The sequence below is a fragment of the Dermochelys coriacea genome, chromosome 13 (genome assembly GCF_009764565.3).
Source record: "Dermochelys coriacea isolate rDerCor1 chromosome 13, rDerCor1.pri.v4, whole genome shotgun sequence".
In the NCBI taxonomy this organism is placed as follows: Eukaryota; Metazoa; Chordata; order Testudines; family Dermochelyidae; genus Dermochelys; species Dermochelys coriacea.
In genome coordinates, this window is record NC_050080.1 from 22,034,601 (window position 1) to 22,058,243 (window position 23,643).

The following is a 23,643-nucleotide window of genomic DNA, read 5'->3' on the forward strand; positions in this document are numbered from 1 at the left end:
CCCAACTTTTTTAAAATCAGAAGCCTAAATGGAGTCTCCTATTTAGGCACCTCTTTGAATGAAGTCAACGGGAGGTGCTGGGTGCTCAACACTATGGAAAATCAGGAAGATGCCACAATATAGCTTCAGATATCCAAAACTTTAGGCTCCTATTATTTAAAAATCTTGGCCTAGAATTTTACTCTAATTGATTAATCACTTAGAATATCTGTGCAAACTAAGCAGAATGATTTGAAAGGCACAACAAGTTCAAATGATATTTACAAATCCTCTATTTTCTAGCAAGACGACTAATTTCTTTATATAGTGGAATTCTTTAGGCCTCAGTTCAGGAAAAACTTATACCCATGAGTAACTTCACATCTGTGAGTACTCCCATTGACCTCAATAGGACTACTGATGTACCTAAACATATTCACCTGCCTAGGTGTTTGCAAGATCAGGGCCTTGTTAGATATTAACTAATACTTGGCTGTTTGTTTCCTGGCACTTTTAAATTCTCTGAACCACTTTGGACTGCAAACATGGTTGAATAGCTCATGAGAACAGACCATCTTACCTGATTTCTACTATTTGCATTGTTCCTTGGTACTAATCAGGATGGAATATGGCAAGAGCAGCCGTTCTCCTGCTATTGCAACCTCTTTTCTCTCTTCCAATTAGGCCAGAAATAGGAAGTACAAAGGGTTTTATTCCCTGTTTGTTTTATTTTAAATTTGTGAATAAACATCAGTGTTTATGAGAGTAAGAGATGGATAGCAATGGCAGGAACCAGGGATTGTGAGGGCAGGACCAGTATGAGCTTCCCCCAGTACAATGCTTCTCAGTCCAAACCTGCACCACCCCCATGATTTCCAGTTCTGCGGTCCCCTGCAAGCTCTGCCAATGCATCATTGCTGTCATGAGCCTCACCTGGGCAAATGCTTCCAGTCATGACAAATGGCCTTTATAAAACGTACACCAGAGGTAAGGTTGGGACTATCAGACTCATTTCATTTATGATCTCAACAGAATACAGTGAAGGGAACAGTGAGCACATTCACTGATTAAATCTCTCTTAAAATCCAGGGACACATCCTGGGCTCTGGCTCCAGTTCTACCAGGGCACTAAAAGTGGCGTAGCAATGTCTTTGCCCCTCGTTCCCACGCAGAAGAGGCATTCCGGGGCGGGCTGGGTGTAGCCAGGGAGAAGGGGCCTGACTGGAGCATCGTGTACTCTGGTGGTCCCCAGTCATTAGTCAGGACTGTTCCATCTGGTGTAATTTAGCAACCATTAAGTTACTCTGGGCTGCTACGTAGCCCTTATGCTGGGGGCTGTTTCTCCAAGATCAGGGGAGCTTAGAGACACCTCTCCTTCCCCTGCACTAGCACAGTTCAGCTGGACCCAGGCACCTGGCAGATGTGAAAACCAGAGAACTAAAATTCATATCTTCACATATGGATACATCATGCAAGTGTTAATTTAATCTCGAATTCCTGAGGATTCCCCCCAAAAGGATCATGATTCTTAATTTTCAGCAATTAGGCCTAGTACAATTTCAGAAGGTATTTTAGCACTTTGGAAATACACTAAAATTGGACTCAACACACTTATAATACATTACACATTGACAGAGGGGGTTAAAATTAAGGTAAACTGTATATATATACATATATATATTTTGCCACAAAGCAGTGCTCTCGATGAGTCTAGTAACCTGTCTGAGTCTTCACTAAATTACAGGGGTGTTTAAACAGGCCGTGCTGAAAGGCAGACTGAGAGATAATCGGTGTTTTCAATTGCTCCAGGATCTTTGGTGCTGTTGCGACGCCTCCTTAACTTGTCTACAGGATCCGAGGCTGATGTTCTGCTTTGCAGGACTGGGTCACCCTAAGCCTGTCAGACAGGTTCTGTAACTGAGCTGAGGCTGGTGATTATATACCTGGATGGTAAGCTGAGGCTTGTTCAAAGGTTGCAGAGACAGCTCAAGATTAAGCATTTCAGGGCATTCGTATGTAGCCTCAGAGGGGCTGATCCTGGTCTGCCTTACACCAGCATAAATCAGGAGTCATCGAGGTGAGAGAGATCAGAAGGTGTCATATTTTACATTCCAGCTCCTGTGTTCTTACTGTACAAGTCCCATGCAAATAAAATAAAATCATAAAACTGCTTTGCAATGCATATTCCAGCCGCCTTCCCACCCCACAAATAAAAGCATTTAAAAGGTCTTGCCTCCCCTAGCAACTGGGCTCCACCAAAGGAGTTTGTCCTTCTGCTCCCTGCAGCTGCCTCCCTGCCTGTCAGTCAACATATTCTGTAAATGGTCTACCTTTTGGCACCCAGACTTTAACCTTCTAACTAGCTAGAGATGTGACATGTCTGTCAGGAGAGAACATGTCCCTTTCCTTCCAACTCCCTCCCGCATCCCCACTTTTTTTTTAATCTGTGCCTCACGCATCTAATTTTGTCTTTCAAAACCTCTCCCAAAAGCTGAGCTGAAGCATGACAAGAGTGAGGGACCTGATCCAAAACCCAATGAAGTCAATGGAAAGACTCTTATTGACTTCAGTGGGCTTTGGGTCAGCTCCTAAATGCCTAAAACATGCTAGTGTAGCAGTCCAAGGCGGTGAACTGTACAAGCAGAAGAGAAGCAGGGGGAGGCTGAAGTGTGAAGAGAAGTTTTAAGTGAAAGGAACCTTAGTCTTGGGCTGCCTCTCCTTGCTGTTTAACAAGAACATTAATACCTTTTTTTTTTTTGAACCAAGGGCTGGGTACAACAAAATGAAAGGCTCTGCCTGAATTCCCAGTTGGGTTTTGTATACAGCAATGCAGATGATTCACTGTCTGGTTTTCACTTTGTTCCACTCCTTTAGCAGCCAGCAATGTCTAACAGTTGTAAAGTCTGACTCTCTTTTTGGTCCACCTGGACCTTTTGCTCTTCGCTCACATTATTTTCTGAGCACTGCCACAGGCTCCAGGGAATTTGGCCTATATTTTTGTTTTGTTTATTTAAGTTCATTGGATTGACAAAGTTTGAAATGTTTCAGAGTAGCAGCCGCATTAGTCTGTATCCGCAAAAAGAACAGGAATGTTTGGAAAAAAAAAGCCTGAAATGTACCTGTGTGGTTTAAAGCATAAATGGCCAAAAGAGAGGATTTTTGTTTGTTTGTTGGTTTGTGTTTAGGCCACTTCTCAGCTCCGGTGATATTAGGGGTTAAAAACAAACAAACAAAAAGCAGACATACCTTTTTGGGTGCAATTTTTCATTCACCCTGAGTTATGCCTGAAATTTTACCCCCGCAGTGAATTGCAAGCAGAAGCACAAATCAATAATGGACACAACATTATTCCCACAAAAACAGAGACCTGGTTTGAATACAAAGCCCCAAGAAATCGGATATGTTTGTACATTGTGCAGTCCAAGTCTATGCCTGTGCCAGCTTGATCTGGTACCTAGGGCACTGCACTGTGCTGGGGATTGGGAAACCTGATTTCAGTTCCCAGCATTGCCACTGACCTGCTGTGTGGCCTTTGCCTTTCTCCTTGTGATTGTGATGTCTATCTAAATTGTAAGCTCTATAGAGCAGAGACCATCTCTCATCATGTGTTTGTACAGCACCTAGGACAAAGGTGCCCTGATCTTGTCTGGGGTGCACAGATGCTACTGCAATATAAACAATAATCTGGTTTTGCATATTTCATGTTATATACATGTAGTAGCATGTACTTTCTTCCATATACTTTTTTTTAAGCTTTTACAGCTATGAAAAATCTTCAGTTAACAGATGATGATATAAAAGTGCTAGGACCTCTTCCTGCTCCCACTGAAGGCAAAGCTCCCACTGACTTTAATAAAAAGAAAAGGAGTACTTGTGGCACCTTAGAGACTAACAAATTTATTTGAGCATAAGCTTTCGTGAGCTACAGCTCACTTCATCTGAAAACTGACTTTAATGGGGCAGGATTGGTGTTTGTGAAAACAAGGAACGGATGACACTGATTGGAACAAAGAATAATGTGGACTAGTTCTGCACTTGTTTCTTCTGCACAGATCTTCCAATGCCTGTTCATCTTTACCATTTGCTATTCTGGGTCTGGGCCAGACAATACAGCTGACCTGTATAATGGTCACTGAACTAATCAGGGTGGTCAAATAACTGAAACTGAATTTCATAAAGAAATTATAATAATTTTTTTATTTCTGAATTGGAAAAAAAAATCATTTAATTTTTTCTTCCTTGGTTTTGATGGGGTTTTTCCTCTCTCCACTTTCTCTCACTTTCTTCCTTTTTTCCTCATGAAAAAGAGGGAGGAGGAGGGGAATTTTCCTTGCAAAAATTCTCCTAATCTCTACCCCTGTTTCTTTCAGACCCTTGGCAGTCAATGGCTTAAGATATTTTTTACCTTCTGTAATTTCTTTGGGGACAACCTTATTTTTATTTCATACTTGGCGAATGTAAATGTCTCCCAGTTTCAGAGGAAGAAAGATATTTTTTCTCCTGATATCAGGGTGTTTGTATGTCCCATCAGACTGAGGTCCCTTCTGCATTAACCCTGAGCAGAGGTCTATGCTCCCAGGTTTGTAGCACTGTCTCTGGGAATTCCTTAAGCATCGTCTGGGAATTGTTTTATGACATTTATTTAGCCTAATCTCATTTCATATAGGGATTTTTTTTGAGACAACAAAACTAAATCTTGTCTTTGTTTCATGGACCAGGGACTGAACCCACAAACTCCAGAGCTAAAGGAATAGTCCCTTCGCTGTCATGGGGTTATAGCCTCTGTGCATCGGGCACAGAGGGGAACTTGTAACACACACTGAACGGTGGCTTGCACCTGCATTTTTTCACCCACAAAATAAATTGTGTGAATCAACGTATGTGCACCTCTAACCTGATTTCTGCTTTCAATTGAATTGAGACCTAAAAAATGCAAACACAGGCAGCCCTGAGGGTGCTCTAAGTTTTGCCAGGGGCCAAAGATGCCACTGGCTGCCCACAAGACTACAGCAGAAAGGTTGCTTAGATCTACTTTCCTCTCTAGGTCCTTTACGAAGCATAGCATAGTCTGGGCTAAAGATCTGATCCATGGTACCCACCATTTGCATATGCATGAATGATTTAATTGTCACAGCTCGCAGCTCATGCATGAAACAGGTTAACAAGAAAGTTCTTCGAGTTCTGTGCAAACCGGAATTGAGAGGGTTCCCACAGCACTAGTCAGAACTAGGTTGAGACCACTAAAATCGTTTCACTTCCTCTGAAGTTGGAAAGTGTTAAGCAATCATTGGTATCTACTCATTTATTTTTTCTTTATGAATTGAAGTCAAGATTTGACTCTGTCTTGAAAGGTGAAAGACCATTGCCCTAACTCACTACAGTCTCACCCTTTTAATACTAGAACTTTACTACAGTCATTTATCTAGTTCAAAAGGGGTTGTAACAAGCTACCATTTGGATTGGGTAGCTGCCTGCACAAGGCAGTGGAAAATCAGCCCCCCAGTCTTGATTTCATAGCTGACCGCTGGTATAGCTTTCTACCTGCATTGATGCATGATTTCAACCGGAAAGCGGGCTGCCAGACTGACAGGTGGGATACATGTATTTATTATCTCCAGAGTTTCTTACCATCCAGGCACTGTAAAAGGAATATTTTCACTTTGAGAGCTATCTTCTCCTATCACAACTGTGAGTCAATCCAGACAAATTCATCCCTGCTGTGACTCCATTGGTCTCAGTGGCATCATACCAGGGATGGACTTGGTTCTTCCTGTTTTGTGACTTGAGTAAAATCTTTGTGAGCTGGTTAGTTTCCAATTTAACTCATATCTATGTTTATTTAAGTCAAACATAGTAGCTTGAACACTGAGGTGTACTGAAGTCGACCCACACTTCCTGCTTCCTTGAAAAATACTATCAGATATTGGCTAATTATTAAAATATTGTGTCAGGCTCTGCTTTTCAAAGTGGCTCATGTAAGTCCATTTTCAGTCCATTGACACACTGGACCTGTAATTGAATTACTAGCACCAAAGACAGCAGCAAGAATAGGACCCACTCAGTTCTTAAGCTATTTAAATGCTGCACTATTTAATCTAAAGGTCTCTTCTGGTCTTAAAATTTATGAATCTATGAATGGTTCCTTGCATCTCCTTTGGAAGTAGGAATCCATAAGCTCACACTGAGCCCTTTACATCTGGAGATCACTTTCTAGCAGAGCAGGTATCATCTCACAGACAAAGAAATACCTTTAAAAACTGGTCTTTTTAAAGATCAATGAAATAACAGACTTGGACAGGGCAGCCACAAACTCACTCAGGTAAGGAGCTAAAAACTTTGTACTTGTCCCAAGCAGAAACTTTTCCTCATCTTTTTGACAAAATAACGTCTACTCCTTTCCTGTCCACTATGGGGACAAAAATACTGCATTTATGCATAACATTGTCAAATTTAAGTTAATAGATTAATAGTTTTTAAGGACATTATCATGAGCTAGTCTAGGGCAGAAAACCACACCCAATAATTTCTGCATCAAGACCATAGCTTCAGTTGGAGCTATAGCATCTCTTTTTGAAAGATGTCCAATCCTGAATTATAGACTGCAAGTGATGGAGAATCTATCATGTCTCTAGGTAAGTTGTTTCACTAGTTAATTACCCTCACTGTTAATTTGAGTATTATTTCTCATTTGAATTTGTCTAGCTTCAGCATTGTTATGATTACACTTCTATTATTCTTTTGGGTCCAGTTTGTCAAAAATGCATGACCACAAATACGCATGACCTATTACCACAATTATACATGCATATGCAATAATTGTGCATGCATAAAAACAAATACAGTGTCACCCTAAAAAGTCTGGTTCCCTGTTAACGCTCTGGGAATGACCAAAGCTGCATCTGTAAGCTTAATGCTCCAGAAAGCAAAATTATTAACACTTGAAAACATGCAATTGTGCTGAAAAATTATTGTTGTCTCTTTGAAAAGTGTTGGGATAATGACAGAATAAGGTCTATAGTCTGCCCTCTTCCCCCATACTGAATGGCTAAATAAATATAAAAAATAAAATCAAAAGTTATAAAGATGTATCGATACCGAAACACTGTACAACAAGGCAGGTAAGTGCAAACCTTACTGAGATTTAATATTGGATCTGGAGTTAGTCAGAGGGAGGCATGAGTTGCTAAAGAGAGCAGCCCCCACTCCAGCTTACTAATTAATCAGGCACAAAAAGCTCATCAAGGAACAACCCAATGAGGAGAGCCAGAATGAGACAAGGTTATCCTGAAGGTTAAAGACACAGGGCTTTTAAAAATTAAATAAAAGAAAAGCCCACACCGTCCTACATAGATATAACATTAAAGGACTGACTCAGACTAACAGAAGGCAGGAAATTCAAGACTAATGGCTGATGCTCTGTCCTTAAATCATCGTGGTGTGCAAAAATAAACTATAATGGCTGCTGTTAAGCATTGTCAGTTTTACCTTTCAATTTTCTGACCATTGTTGATAAGGGGTTGGAGCTGTAATGGTATTTAAACTTCTTGTACCTTTATTTTCCTTCATGGCTGTTGCCTTATATTATGACACTCAATGCCAGCTTTTCAAAAGAGCTGACCTCTTATTTAGGCACCAGAATAAGTGGTCTGATTTTCAAAAGTGCTCAGCATGTTGAACGCACATTGGTTGCTGTGAGCTCTTTTGGAGCACAAAGGCAGAAAGGGTTACAATGGAAGTGTCTGGTTCCTAAGTACTTTTGGCAATCTGGCTAAGAAAATGTGGCCCCACATATACAAATGAGGTAGTTTCATGAAATGCCAGTTATTTACTTGCAAAATAATCTCTTGGGTAAAAAAAAAGGCATGTAAATTGGCAGAATGTTTTTAGGCATCTAACTGGGCTAAAATTATTGTGGATAACGTTTGTTATTTTGTCTCTGACAAGATGGTACCATTTCAATCTAATACAACAGCTACATTGTCATTAGCTGTCTAGAGTGGATGTGCATCACTTCCCTCTGCTGGTTGGAATTAGAACTACACAACTGTATGCCATAGGGCCTATACAACTAACAGTTAATGGTGATTCTTCCTTAGTTCAAATACTTTGGAAGCATGTGGATCTGAGGTTTGTCCTCACTGCTGTTGTGAAATACAGTGTGGCCATGGGTGACAACCATGAAAAACTAGGTGGAGGTGGATTTGTTAGAGTATCTTTCTGTATCTATCCACATTACTAAGGGAACATCTAGACTGAATGGCTGGCCTCGATCAGCTGACTTGTAGGCTCATGGGGCTTGAGTTGTGAGACTAAAGATTGCAGTATAGACATTTGGGCTTGGGCTGAAGCCCTGGGCTCAGAGACCCCAGGACGGGGAGATGTCTCAGAGACTAGGCTTCAGCCTGAGCCCATATATCTACACTGCAATTTTTAGCCCCAGAGCCCTAGCCCTGAACGCTCGAGTCAATTGATCTGGGCTCTGAGACTCGGTGCCGTGGGCTTTTACTGCAGTGTAGACGTACCCTAAGTAGCAATTGTTTTTAAAAGCATGCATTTCTATGTTATCAATGAGCATTCTCCTGCAATGAGTATACAAAGATACTGTACCATGCACAGCTCTCTAAGAATGAGAAGCCTGGGGACATTCAAGGATTTAGCTGGTGGTGTTGGAATAAGAGTTTTTTATATCTGAGTTACATGTTGATAACATGCCCTTTATCAGGCCCACTCAGAGGTCCAGAGGCCCGGGCCACTTCCAGCTTTTGAGGCCCATAGCCATAATAAAAATAAAAAATGACGACACATGAAAACAAAATAAGGCACCAAAATAAGGCACTAAAATGTAACAATTCTCACTTTCAACACGCACTTGATCCAGCACCAGCCACTAGTCATGGTTTTTTTATATAATCAGATGATCTGAGAGGACACGTTCATCACGGTCTTGTGCCATCAGAACCAATATATTTTAATTAATACTTATGAACATTTTAAACTCTTTAATATGGCAAAATCTATGTACGTTAACAAAAAAGTTATGTCTTTTACCAAATCACATCTCTTATTTGCTTAAATTTGCAGCTCTAAGCTGAGAGAGTGTGTCACATTTTGGTCTGATAGGGATGTGCATAAAAACAAGTTGCGAAACTTATCAAATGCCAAAAAATTAACATGTGTCTAAATTTGAGGCCCCCTTTGAGCTTGAGACCCAGGCCAAATAGCCCTCCTGGCCCCCCCTCTAATTGGCCCTGCCGTTTATTGTGAACTGGTAATAACAATGTGCATGTTATTTCTAAGCTATTAGTCCAGTCTGACCCTGGCCAATAGTGATGCAAGATTGTTACCACCTAACGGCTGTTTGAAATGAGCTGGTGGCCTCCAAGCAGGGCCGGCTCCAGGCACCAGTGAAGGAAGCAGGTGCCTGGGGTGGCCAATGGAAAGGGGTGGCACTCTGTCAGTTATTGGGGCGGCACATCCAGGTCTTCGGTGGCAATTTGGCGGCGAGTCCTTCATTCCCTCCTTTCCACTTTGGCGGCACGTCAGCGACAACTCAATCGGGGTTTTTTTTTTCGCCGCTTGGGGCGGCAAAAAAGCTGGAGCCAGCCCTGCCCCCAAGCATCCCTAGTAGATTTGTCTTCACATCAGCCATGACAGCTGGTTCCCTTGTGGGCAGCCTCAACAGTGGGGCCAAGGACTGATTTACCCTGCCATTCCTAGAGGTGGTCCCTCCAGATCAGGGCTGAAGCCCATCGATGGGCAATGTAGGGAAACTAGTAATACAATTGCCTGTACTATAGCTGTGCTATCAATTTGAAACTTTTCATGAACCAGAAATCCGCTCAGAATTAACAAGCAATAATATGTAATGTGTAGTGACTTTCTTAAAGCAAGTCATTAACCTCCCCACCCCAAATCAGATTCTTTGTTTTAAAAAAGGAAATTTTTTTATGCCATAAACCACTAGGCAGGACAAGTTCCTTTGAACTCTCTGGGATACCGTATCATGTAACTGTGTACTTAGAGAGATGTAATAAAACTGTTATGAATATCTGTCATCAGCGACCATTGTGCCCGGGCATGTCAAATGATTTTCAGTCAACTCACCCATTTTATTTTTCAAAATACTCAAAGAGATTACACCGCATTAGAAGGAAGAATGTTCTTGTGGCTAAGGCATTAAAGTGGGACTCAGGAGACCTTGGTTTAATTCCTGGCTCTGCCACAGACTTTCTATGTGAACTCAGGCATGTCACTTAGCCCCTCTGTGCCTCAAAAGTGGGAATAATAACAGTGCTGTCTTTCACCCATCCTTTGTCTGTCTTGTCAATTTAGATCAAAGGCTGCTCAGGGCAAGCACTGTTTCTTATTATAGGTAGGCAATGCAGCTAGCAGAATAGGATCCCGACCTCAGCGGAGTCTGCTAGGAGCTAATGTAATACAACTAAAAATGATGATGATAGAAACATTGCCTGAGAAATGTCACTTTTTGCAGCCTAAACCTTTGGAGAGCTGCACCAACAGGTAAAGCAACCACCTGTAACGTTTAAGTGTCTTAGGCTTTATTTGCTCGAAAACAGGTATCACTTCTAATCTCTGGAAAAAAGAGAAGCAGACCCCAGTTATGACATGTGCTCGAGTCAGAGAGGGAGCAGAGACTAGAAAGATGAAACCAAAGTATAAACAGAGGGGGGGGGGGCTGGTAACAAAGGGGGATAGAATCATATCTTGAGTAAGAAGCACGATCCAGAGGTAAAAGACAGCAGTCTCTATGAGAAAGCGGAAGTAACACATGGGAGACATACCAATGAATGGGGAGAGTTCAAAGATGTTCTTAGAGTGCTGAAATACTTGTCCTTTCACATTCTGAGGGTAAAGTACAGGGCCTTTACAGCCTTGAACTTTGATACTCATGCTACACTCCCTTGAAGGAGGCTGCTTTCCTCCCTGTTATTCCAGTCCTAACTGAGGATACGACTATACTAGGGAGCTTACAGTAAACTCTGTAAACTCTCTAGTGTCACTGCTCTAAGCCAACGGGAGAGAGCTCAACCGTCGGCTTAATTACTCCAGCCCCTGCCGGCGGCAGCACCTAGGGGGTGGGATAAGCTTTCCCTCTGCTGTAACGCTGTCCACACCGCTGCATAAATCAGCATAAGTTATGTCGCTCAGGGGGTGGCTAATTCACACCCTTGCACAACATAACTTATGTCGACTTAAGCTGTAGTGTAGCCATAGCCTAAGCCTCTCTTGATCAGCAATTGGCCCCCAAGCCAAGTTGTGTGGGGGCTTTGTGTTGCAGAAGAGGGACCAAAGCCCATACACTCCCTTCCATTTCTGCTAATGGGGGGAGAGGAGGGAGCTAAGCCTGAGGCAACTGAGCCTGGAAGAGGAAAGGTGCTGTTTCTAAGCAATGCCTGCTGCCCTCCTTACATTCCAGTGGAAGCCCCTCCAAGTGAGGAGCTCTTCATAGGAACCACACAAAGTTTGGGTTTGGGGATATGAGAACGGAGCAGGCTCTGCTGCCTGGGCAGGTGAACAGCTGCATCCCATGGCATGCTCCTCCCCGAGCCAGAGGCTATCTGAATAGCTAGTCAAGTGAAAGGGAATGCTGCTCCTCACAGCAGTAGCTGACTGCAAGGGGAGTTAAATTGCTCAGTAGGGACTCTTCTTCTGTAGGATCAGGCACCATGATAATAAAGGACATGACTGAAAGGCTTTGGTGTGTTTTTATTTCCCTCCCCACTATATAACATAGTACAGGAATATTTCTGCCTTCAGTTATATGCATGCTGCTTATTAATATGAGTTGGAGGGATGGGCATATAAGGCCCTATCCACAATACCCAAGTGTAATAGAGGTTGCTAATGTTGGTTATGGCCAAACAAGTTAGAACCACCTATGTCAGACCAAACCATTATAATCCAGTGGAATAAATGTATTAGTCCAGGCTGGGCTAATAACTGTGATTGCACATGTGCAGATGCTCTTCATTAGCATTGCCCACACACAGCTGCCTGAGTCACCCATGCAATCATGGTAATTTTATGTACAAAGTAGGTACAGAGTTGTTCACATAGGCCCTGACCCTGCCAACATTCTACCTGTGTTTAATTTTAGTCCCACTGAATTCTAGGGGACCACTCACATGCTGACCATTAGACATGTGAGTGTGTTTGTGGGATAGACACCATTTTTTGAAAGGTTTCAGAGTAGCAGCCGTGTTAGTCTGTATTCGCAAAAAGAAAAGGAGTTCTTGTGGCACCTTAGAGACTTACAAATTTATTTGAGCATAAGCTTAAATGCATCTGATGAAGTGATCTGTAGCTCACGAAATGCTCAAATAAATTTGTTAGTCTCTAAGGTGCCACAAGTCCTCCTTTTCATTATTTGAAAGCACAGTCAAGTACCAAACTGTTTTGAAAGTCTGAGCCACAGGAGGCCCAGCCCAGCACTTTCTACAATACCAGTCCAGTGTGCCTAGCTACTGGGCAACCCTACAATAACAAACCCATGGGCTCAGCCCAGAGCCCAGAAATCAAAACACAAAATCTCAAAAACAAAAAAGTGGTCAATTGGATTGAAGAACCGATCAGTTTCAGTTTTAAAACTTCAACAGATTATCTATAAAGAGGACGATGGTGATTCATGAAAAATAACTTGACAATGGCCAGATTTCAAAGGTTTTAATCTATTATTTTAAATGATTTTGATCTATGATCTTTAAATCTATCATATTTTCCCTTGCCCAAAGATGGAATAAATCATACTACACTGGCTTTTCTGAACCTTCTGATGCTTGGCATATTGAATGCAACAGGGCTTTCCCTCTGGAACTGTGGCAAACACTGAAAAGGAGGAATTAGTCTCTTTCTTTCTTCTTCTCACCAAATGATCTGGTTAATTGATTTTTTTTAAACTTGGCACTTATTCTCTGTCATTAACTCTCCACAAATAAGCCTGTCATTGTGTCATTTTGAAACCGCTTTTGCACACTGAACTCCAGCCTTCGTGTATAAAGCATGTTAAAGGATCAGGGCGGGTGTATTGAGAAGATGGGGTTATTCAGTGGGACAACATCTGTAAATCGACTGCGTGGAAGGGATAAGAAGCAGAATAAGTTGCGTGGAGGAGATAGTCAGGGGAGTGTGAGGAGAGGAAGAGGAAATGCACAGTAGGTGCTGCTTATTAATAGTCTCTTGTGCAGAAACACTCCCTGTGGGGAAAAAGGCAGAGTAAATACAGTTTCTGAAATGGAAATAAAATACAGTTTAATATAGAGGAGTAAAAGCACAGGGAAGAAGATTCTTTTTTAAAAGAATTGATTTGGCTTATTAGCCATAGAAGCTAAGCAGTGTCTTTCAAACTGCACAATTAGAAACTCCTGCATTTTCTCAGCAGGGTATAAAAATATTTCTCTGTCTCCCACATACACAAACCACTACTGATTTTCAGACAAAAGATATTAAGATATGTTGCTTTCAACAGGAGTATATAATTCTTGAAGTATAATATTGCAATTGAGCTCCATAGAGTGTATGCATACACCATGCCCCTCTACGGGATGGAATCAGAGTTGGTCATCTGCAGGTCACAGGCCCCTAATAGCTAATGGAGATGGTCCATTATTCTAAATGGTGAGTCCTGTGCTTTTGGAAAAGGAGGGTCTGAGTTCTACCTGCACTGTCGCTGTGAAGTTCTGAGTGACCCTGGTATGCCTAGACTAGTGACATCTGCGAAGTTCATATGTAGCCAACAGTGTGTAAGAGCATTACAATGAATTCTGAAAAGTCAGCTGATCAACATTTCTTTAAGCAAACTAGCAGTGGTGGGATCAAAGAAAATGAAGGTGCTAGCCAGCTGCTGATAGCGATGTGAGGGGAAGTGTTCACTGTAGGAATGGCTCTGTCTCATTATTGGCCATTAGGAGCTTTGAAACTTTGCAACCAAGTTATTTGAAATTATGGCTGAGCAGAAGTGAGGATCTAAATAGGGATGGGACTCATATTCTGATAATCATCTTCAGGCATCTACATGAACACCAGATGACCACTGTCTGTCAGCGGGTAGCTAGGAATATTGATACCAATGTGTCATGTAAGAGCATCCAGAAAGACACCGCTGGACCTTGACAGGCTCTTGCAGACTGCAGGAAGATGGACGAGCACAGCCAGCATTATGGGTGGGAGGCAGAGTGCCTGTTGCGTGTGTCTGGAAAAGGTACAACATTCAGAGTACTAGTTTCTAGCTTAGCCTCTTGGCTGACTGCTGCGCATTCCCTTCCCTTTCCATGTTTGAATTATATTGGTTGTTAAGAATTCTTGGTGCTCTGGATAAATGATCTCTGGTGCAATTGGATTTGGAGCATTCTAGCTTGCAGCCCAGTTGAACGATAGAGGTGGACAGGGGCATCAGGACATCTGTGCCCTACATTTTACATTAAAATAGGTAAGAGGGTACTGAAGACTTCTGATCTGCAGTTGTCACCCTTGGCCTCAAGATGGATGGGATCTCCCCTGGGGGGTTAGGTCTCAAGCCTTTGCTCATCCAGGGTAAAATCTTCCCACATCTAATTCCAAGACTATGAGGAATGTATTCTGTGCTCTACCACTGAGGGCAGGAGAGAGATCTGTGCACTAGAGATGAGATTTGCAGGCATGTTCTCAACTCAGATTCCCAATACTTCTTTTTTCTCAAGCAATAAAACTCAACAAGCAATTCACTTCTATGTAATTATAGGTTGCCAGGAACTCAGTTATGAAGCACAAGGCTGAGGGCCCCAGTGACTCTAAGCAGCTGAGAAATGCACTAATCTTCTTGCTATGTTCTGCTTGCTCTACTTATTACCATTTTGAAATGGAGTTTGTCCATACAACTCAGCCATTTATTGGGCATTAGGTGCATGGCTGTGACATCACTGCCAGCCAACGAGAATCCACATCCCATTTGTTAGAACTCTGAATTCATTTGTAGTTGAATTTCTTCTATGTTACAAATCTTGGTATCTGGAAAAATTAACATTGCATTTCCTTCCAAAAATGCATTAGCAATATACAGTGCAGCCACAAGACACTTGCTGTGTCTGAACTGGAAGCTGACCTATGGGACCTGGGAATGTGTTTAAAACAAGACCAGCCTTGAACTTGAGTAGCCCAGGTATTACAGTGAGAAGGAGTGGCCCTTCTAGGACATGGTGTATAATGCTTCGTGATCTAAGTCTGTCCACTGATATGCTGAGGGAAAACAGCAACAATCCACTATATTTCAAGACAACATTTTAGGGGACAAGGATAAATGATATAGGGCACATTCTCCAACATAGACTCTGATGTGATGCCTCCAGTTAGCATGAGAGATACCCCCTAACTTGCAGGTATATAGATGGCTAACTGTGTGAGCAAATGCCACCTGAGCACACAAGACTGCCAGTGCAAATGTAAAGGATGTAGTTTCAGGACCTGTGAGAATTTGGCCCTATATGGACTGCTTTGAAAACTTAGCCTCTTAGAAATTTGTCTCACACAGCTCTACAAGTGACCTTATGGGAAGGTAAGCTAAGGTAGCCTAGAACCTCTGCTGGGGTTTGGGCTTAGGAGGATCAACACAATTCGGGCACCAGCACCAGCCAACCTCTCTGCTGCCAGTATAGAGAGTATGGCTGGGCAAAGAGGTCAAGGCTAGTGCTTCCTTATGTCTTGCTGAACCCTAGGTCTCCTACCAGCCCTTGGGCCCAATATTGTGACCCAAGGCTCTCCCTGGATGGGCAGCTGCACACCTCCTGGAATGCAGGCCTGTGTCTAAATGCTGCTTCTGTCCCATGATTCTCTCTCCTTATTATTACTGTTTTAAAAGTGCAGACAAGGCAGACAATGCTGGACAAATACCAAGGAAGTCCCTGCACTGGAGAGCTTACAACTGAGAAATCAGACACACAAAGACAAAAGGCACTGGGATACCCAGAGCAAGGAGTCACTTTGGATTTTGATTAAGGCTGCGAGTCTATCATGGAAGTCACAGATTCCGTGACTTTCCAGGACGTCTGTGACTTCTGCAGTGGCCGGTGCGACTGGCTCCAGGGTCACCCAGCAGTTTGGGTGGCCCCTGGGCCAGCACATTGGCCGTTGCTGGGGTAGGATCGGGCCACCGCGCTCCCTCCCCGCCACAGAAGCTGTGGCAGTCTTGGGCCATGTGCCGATCCCTCCCCCCCTCCCTCGACCACCAGCAGTGGTCCCAAGCCATGCGCTGCCGCCCCTCCTCCTGAGCACCAGTGGTGGTCCTGTGGCGCCCGCTGCTCCAGAGCACTTGTGGTGCCCCTGAAGCTCCCTCTCCAGAGCTCCCAAGATTTAGTTAGGGGTATATAATACAAGTCATGGACAGGTCACGGGCGGTGAATTTTTGTTTTCTGCCCATGCTCTTTCCATGGTTTTTACTAAAAATACCCTTAATTTTGATCTATGTCATCTATATCTATAGATACATGTGTATATATTTTAAAACTAATTAAAACAGATTTAATCTGTTTATACTGAGATAGATTTAAAATGTATTTTGTCACGCCACATAATGCCAAATAAATTTCATATCATGACATATGTTTAAAATCAATTGAAAACATATGACACACTGTATTGTATGTTGAAATATATATTTTCCCATGTGGATATTAATGTTTCTAGATGGTTTTGGATACACTAGTGTACTTGACTACAGTTAGCATAGGATAGATTCAAGCTTCTAGCTAGACTGTTGTTCCTAGAAAATTGCATGTGTCATCTGCTATCTATAGCTATAAAGAGCAAGAGTCTTTCTCTCCTCACAGAATTCACTCTGACCACTTTCTTCACAGAAAAAGGAGCGCTCTTTGGAAATTATTGCAACAGTGCATATAATTGTAACCAGGGCTTAAATTCTCACCAAGTATTTCCTGGAGCCCTAGGGCTCGGGGTTTCATCCCCTCTGAGCGTGCTGGGGCTCGGGGCTTTAGCCTTGCAGGAGGTGCCGAGCTCGGGGCTTCAGCCCCATAGGGCATGATGCTGGGGCTTCCGCAGGTTTGAAAATATGGATTGGATGGATTGAGGCAGAAAGGTGTTATCGAAGTACTTATGTCAAACTAAGTATTCCGGAATAATAACTGGAACAGCTATTTTGTTAAATGTCCAAGTGCGGATAAACCCTCAAAGCCAGGCTTGATACTTGGTTCAGGGTGCTCATCTCTTGCATTGTTCCATAGATTCATAGATTCATAGATACTAAGGTCAGAAGGGACCATTCTGATCATCTAGTCCGACCTCCTGCACAGTGCAGGCCACAGAATCTCACCCACCCACTCCTACAAAAAACCTCACCTATGTCTGAGCTATTGAAGTCCTTAAATCATGGTTTAAAGACTTCAAGGAGCAGAGAAGCCTCCCTCAAGTCACCCATGCCCCATGCTACAGAGGAAGGCGAAAAACCTCCAGGGCCTCTCCAATCTGCCCTGGAGGAAAATTCCTTCCCGACCCCAAATATGGCGATCAGCTAAACCCTGAGCATATGGGCAAGATTCACCAGCCAGATACCCAGGAAAGAATTTTCTGTAGTAACTCAGTTCCCATCCATCTAATATCCCATCTCGGGGATTAGTCCTATTTACCCTGAATATTTAAAGATCAATTACTTACCAAAATCACATTATCCCATCATACCATCTCCTCCATAAACTTATCGAGTAGAATCTTAAAACCAGATAGATCTTTTCCCCCACTTGCCCCATCCTTGGAAGGATATTCCAAAACTTCACTCCTCTGATGGTTAGAAACCGTCTAATTTCAAGTCTAAACTTCCTGGTGGCCAGTTTATACCCATTTGTTCTTGTGTCCACATTGGTGCTGAGCTGAAATAATTCCTCTCCCTCTCCTGTATTTATCCCTCTGATATATTTATAGAGAGCAATCATATCTCCCCTCAACCTTCTATTAGTTAGGCTAAACAAGCCAAGCTCCTTAAGTCTCCTTTCATAAGACAAGTTTTCCATTCCTCGGATCATCCTAGTAGCCCTTCTCTTTACCTGCTCCAGTTTGAATTCATCCTTTTTAAACATGGGAGACCAGAACTGCACACAGTATTCTAGGTGAGGTCTCACCAGTGCCTTGTATAACGGTACTAAAACCTCCTTATCCCTACTGGAAATGCCTCTCCTGATGCATCCCAAAACCGCATTAGCTTTTTTCACAGCCATATCACATTGGCAGCTCATAGTCATCCTATGATCAACCAATACTCCAAGGTCCTTCTCCTCTTCCGTTACTTCTAATTGATGCGTCCCCTGCATCCAGCTCATTATTGCACAGAACTTCACCACTCTACTGCCCGGGGCCACAGTTGCTGTAGAGGAGAAGGCTGGATGTATCCCTTTGTCAGTGAGGTTGTCTGAGTAAGGCTGCAGGCTTGGGCTCTCTATTGGGGTGCCTGACTAAAGCACTGCAGTGTATAGTACCAGTCTCTCTGAGTGTTTTGCAAAAGGACTAATGGTATAGCTAGAGTTCATGTCAGGGAGTCGGGACGGGGAGGAAGCACAGAAATCTCTTTCAGAGAAAGAGAGCCACTACGAGGAGCCAATTTTAGTTCTAATGTAAGCAAATGTACCTTCATGGAAAGCCATGAAGCTAGTGCAGATCATGTCCAAACTGAATTTGGTCCTAGACATAGACTTTATTAACTACATCTTTTTACCTGCTATAGTGACAGGTCAAAATCCTGGACTGCACTTCCACATGATGATGTGGCTTGGATGTAGGTTGTGCCCCCTCATGAAGTACTAGCCATGTCATCCACTGCCTGGGCAAGTTCTGAATGGTGCCTTGTTGGTCTTATGCCAAATTATGCAGATTCATTAGGGCAGTCAAAAGAATGACTTGAGAACAAAAAACCCACAGACCTCACGTTAGATATTGTTAGACTGTAAGCTTCTCGCAGCTAGAGATGGTGCATTTCTTTATGTTTCTACAGCATATAACACATTGCAAACAACCAATTAAATAATAATTCCATCTCATTCAGGTCAGCTCGATAGTGTTGATGTATTCTTTAGTGCATGTAATACTTGGAGAAAGTGTTGGGGTGTATTTAATATGCTCTATGCAGAAGAGCAAAAAGCAACAACTGCAGTTTCCTTCTGATTGTGCATGCCAAAGAAAAAGCTTGTCTGTATGTAAATATGAAGCCACAGGAGATGAGCAGTATAGGGATGGATTCCTATAGCTCTGGAGGAAATTCTCTTCCCCAAAGGGATTAACTCTGGCTGTAGGATAGCAGGTTTCAATGTTTGATTCTTGTTTATGTCTGTTTTTCAACCCATATCTCAATAGGATTTAAGTCTTAGACTTGATGTCCATGATATATTACTTACAGGATTACTATAAGATCACCTGATAAAATGTGACAGAAACTTGGCAAATTATCTGGTGCTTTTTCATTCTTGAGAGTTTAATTATTTTAATTTCAAAACAGGAAGCTTGGAAATAGTGTGGGGACGAAGGACTTAATCTTGCAATATTGAACTCAGTAGAAACTTTTGCCAGTGATTTTAACTGGTGCAGGATCTGGCCTTAAAAGGCATAAAAAGCCTTGTGCATGCACACACACTCATATTTCTATCCTCTATAAAATGGGTCCAATTCTGATCACAATTACACCACTGTAAATACAGAATAACGCCATTGACTTGAGTGATTTTTACTGGTATAATAAAGCGTAGAAGTTGGCCCAATATTGGAATAAAGCTGAGGGCTGTATAATAAGGGACATTAATGCCAGTAAAAAACCCTAATGTAGGCACACTGCACCATTGTAAAATGAGTCTTGTACAGGTATGACTGACAGTGAATTCACATTGGTACAACCCGCATTTTAAATCAGTTCAGAACATCTACATTAGGGATTTGCACTGGTGTAGCTACAGTAGACATAGCTTGATATAGGCCTGGTCAACACCAGGAAATTAGGTCAGTATAATTACGTTGCTCAGGGGTGTGAAAAATCCACACCCCTGAGCAACACAGTTAAACCGACCTAACTCCTGGCACAGACAGTGCTAGGTTGCTGGGAGAATTTTCCTGTCGACCTAGCTACTGCCTCTTGGGGGGGTGGATTACCTACCCTGACGGGAAAACCCCTCCTGTTGGCATAGGTAGTGTCTTCACTGAAGCACTACAGCTGTGCAGCTGCAGCAGTGTTTTAAGTATATCCAAGCCCTTAGGCACAGCTTGAGACTAGAGCTAGTGGATCTTTATTGAGAATGTAGCTTATTTTACTGTGTGCATATTATTTGCAAACTTATCTTGAATGCATTTGGTATACCTAAATATTTGCTCCTTTGCTCGAACAAATTTTATCCTACAGATTGTTGCAAAACTGTGCACTCATGCCATTCCCTGTTTGCTAGCCACTGTTTGTGGTGTGTGATTTTCCACTGTAGCACTGGGGTGGCCAAGCTGAGCCTGAGAAGGAGCCAGAATTTACCAATATACATTGCCAAAGAGCCACAGTAATACGTCAGCAACCTGCCATCAGCTCCCCCCTGCTCCCAGTGCCTCCCACCCATTGGCAACCCCGCCGATCAGCGCCTCCCCCTCCCTCCCTGCGCCTCCTGATTAGCTGTTTTGTGGCGTGCAGGAGGCTCTGGGGGTAGGGGGGAGGAGTGAGGGCACGGCAGGCTCAAGGGAGGGGGTGGAAAGGGGTGGAGTGGGGGTAGGGCCTGTGGCAGAGCCAGGGGTTGAGCAGTGAGCACCCCTCAGCACATTGGAAAGTTGGCACCTGTAGCTCCAGCCCCGGTGTTGGTGCCTTTACTAGGAGCCACATATTAAATTCTGAAGAGCTGCACGAGGCTCCAGAGCCACAAGTTGGCCACCCTTTCTGTAGCAGATCGAGCCCTCATCGCCGAAGCACCTCCTGCTGGTCAGTCCGGAAATTAGCTCAATTCCAACCTCGGAGTGCCTCCTGCTGGCCAGTGTCTCTCCTGCCTCAGGCCCCCATGTCCCTCCTGGACCCTGGTGCCCCTTTCCTTGGGGTTCTGCCCCCAGCAGTACCCCCACACTCTGGGTGTCCCCTCCCAGAAGAACCCCTCCCCCACCCTCATTGCCCACCTTGCCTCAGTGGCTACTGCCAGTTGTCATCTAGCTTCCTTTCTCTAGGGCAGTCTGTAATGGCCACTTATCACTGGCAAGGGGGTTGGACCTGCTGCCTTTGCCTATCCCCGGGTTGCACATCTTCAGCCCCAGTACCTGCTTAGGGCTTTACAAGACCTCAGCCTGGGGAGTTGCCAGACTGGAGCTCCCCAGCTCCTCTTGCCCTTTCCCAGCACTCCTCTGCTTCAGATATCCTGTACTCCCAGGAAGCTAGGTCCTTCCCACTCCAAGGCTGGATTGAACCTGACCCAGCTCCTCCCTTAGCCCTTATATCAGGGCCAGCTGTGGCCTGATTGGTTGCTTCCCCAATCAGCCTACCTTTTCCCCCAGGAGCGGGGTAACTGCCCCACTACAGTCATATAGGTCACATGGCATTGTTTTTGCTTCCTGATGTTACGTTCATGGCACACACAGAGAGAAGTTAGTTACAAACATGAAATACTCTTTCTGAAAGGTTGAAATAGAACACAACTTTATTTCTTAGAATCCAGAACCCTACCATACAAGAATCCAAAACAGAGAGAGAGAAAGCAGACTGCTCCTAAAGGCGTAGAGGCACCATTCACCGGACCTTGCTCTAGGCTAGCTCTTTGCAAAAGTCTCAGATTACATGCTTCCCTAGACATCCCCCTAGTCTGAAAGCAGGACTAGGAGACCCCTCACAAACTTAGTGATAGCTTGTAATTTTAACACAATTTTCAGTACACCACACATGACAGGATGACTGAAACCTTTTAAACATGAGAATAATGATGAATGAATAGTGAATAAGGTACTTTCCTGTATGAGTTATTGAAGAAATAGCCATTTGTGCTAAAATTCACAAAGCTTTCAGGTTCTACACTCATTTTCACAGATACCCAGTTGTCTCGCAAAAACTCAAGAACAATGAATAATAAGAACCCATGAAGTGTAGAGAACTGAGACTGTTACATTTATTTGTAGAAATAGTCAGTAATCCCTTTTTGCAACATGCAACCACCTCTTGCTGAAACTACTATATTCCTTCTGAATAAAATTCAGATGTCAGAAGCTATCGAATTGTAACATATACAAGGAGCTTCCCCCTCTAATGTTACCTATATTTAAAAACAGACTGAAATCCTTTTAGTTCTTCTTGAATCTGCAGAATAAAATCAGATCCTTCAACCCTAAGCATCAGCTAAAATGTGCAGCCTTTATTAATGGACTTTCAGAGAAGATGAATTAAAAGAAGAAACCAGACATAGAATTGTAAATGCTCATGTCTTATGTTTGATTAGTAAATAAATGTTTGCTGTCAAGGAATTAAAGGAATATTGTTCAGATCCTGCAGTCTGCTGAGAAGAGGTGTATGGTCCTTTCTAACTGGGCTTGCAAATGTGCTCCTCATACTGTAGGTTCAGATGGAGAAGAACATCTAATGGTGGGGATTGTAATGTGAGAAATATTTTCATAAACCAGGATGAGTACAATTAATCTGAAGCACCATAATTGCCATGACATGTATCAAGTGACTCATATAACCTCAATCAACAGATGGTATCCAGAGTTAAAAACTATGTTCCATAACCTTGTGACCTTGCACAAACTCACATATACATATTGTATCTCTCTCTATCTCGATATATGTGTGTGTGTGTGTATCTATTTTTCTCTCTCTGTTGATATATAGAGAGAGAGAGCAAGAGAGGCATCCAAATCTATATTTAGGCACATAACTAAATACCCTGATTCTCAAAGGCGCTAAGCATCCAGAACTCCTATTGAGACCAGAACGAGCTGTAAATGCTCAGCAACCAAGCAGCCCTCTATTATTTGGGTGCCTAAACATGGATTTATAGCTAAAATTTTCAAAAATGCGTAAGTGACTTGGGAGTATTAGACAACATTTTTGAGAGCACCGAGGTCATCTGTGATATGTTTTTTCTGCAATCTGAGGTGTGACTGCAGCTTGGATAGATATACCTGCACTAGCTTTGCCCACACCTGCATTGCTAAAAATAGCAGCGTAGATGCGGCAGTGGGGGCTGGGTATGTACTTGTGTTGCTGAAGCTAGCCCTGCCACCTCTACACTGCTATTTTTAGCCATGCCAGGAACGAAAGTCCCACCAATTCAATGGGGATTTGTGGTCCTACATTACCTAAATGCTTTTGAAACTTCTGTCTCATGCCTTTTTTGGTGGAGGCTTCAGCTTCATGCCAGTGTAAGACTACTGAATTCAGTGCAGTGGCCAGTCAGGCTCAGATTGTTTAAATGGGAATGCAGACTGGCCCAGCTTTAACAAAATTATTTCCCAAATAAAAGCCACTGAATACACTGCTTTTTTGTAAGAAACAATGTTATCATTAGTAATTTTGAGATGCTGAAAAAAATACTATGCAGATTGAATTGTTCTTAGTTGGAAAATATAAACAGATTTGCCCCCCTTTCTGCATGAACTCTGACAAGCCACAGATGTATTGTACTGGAGAGGTACAAGTCTACTTACCATTATATTATAGAGCAACCAAGTTAGTCT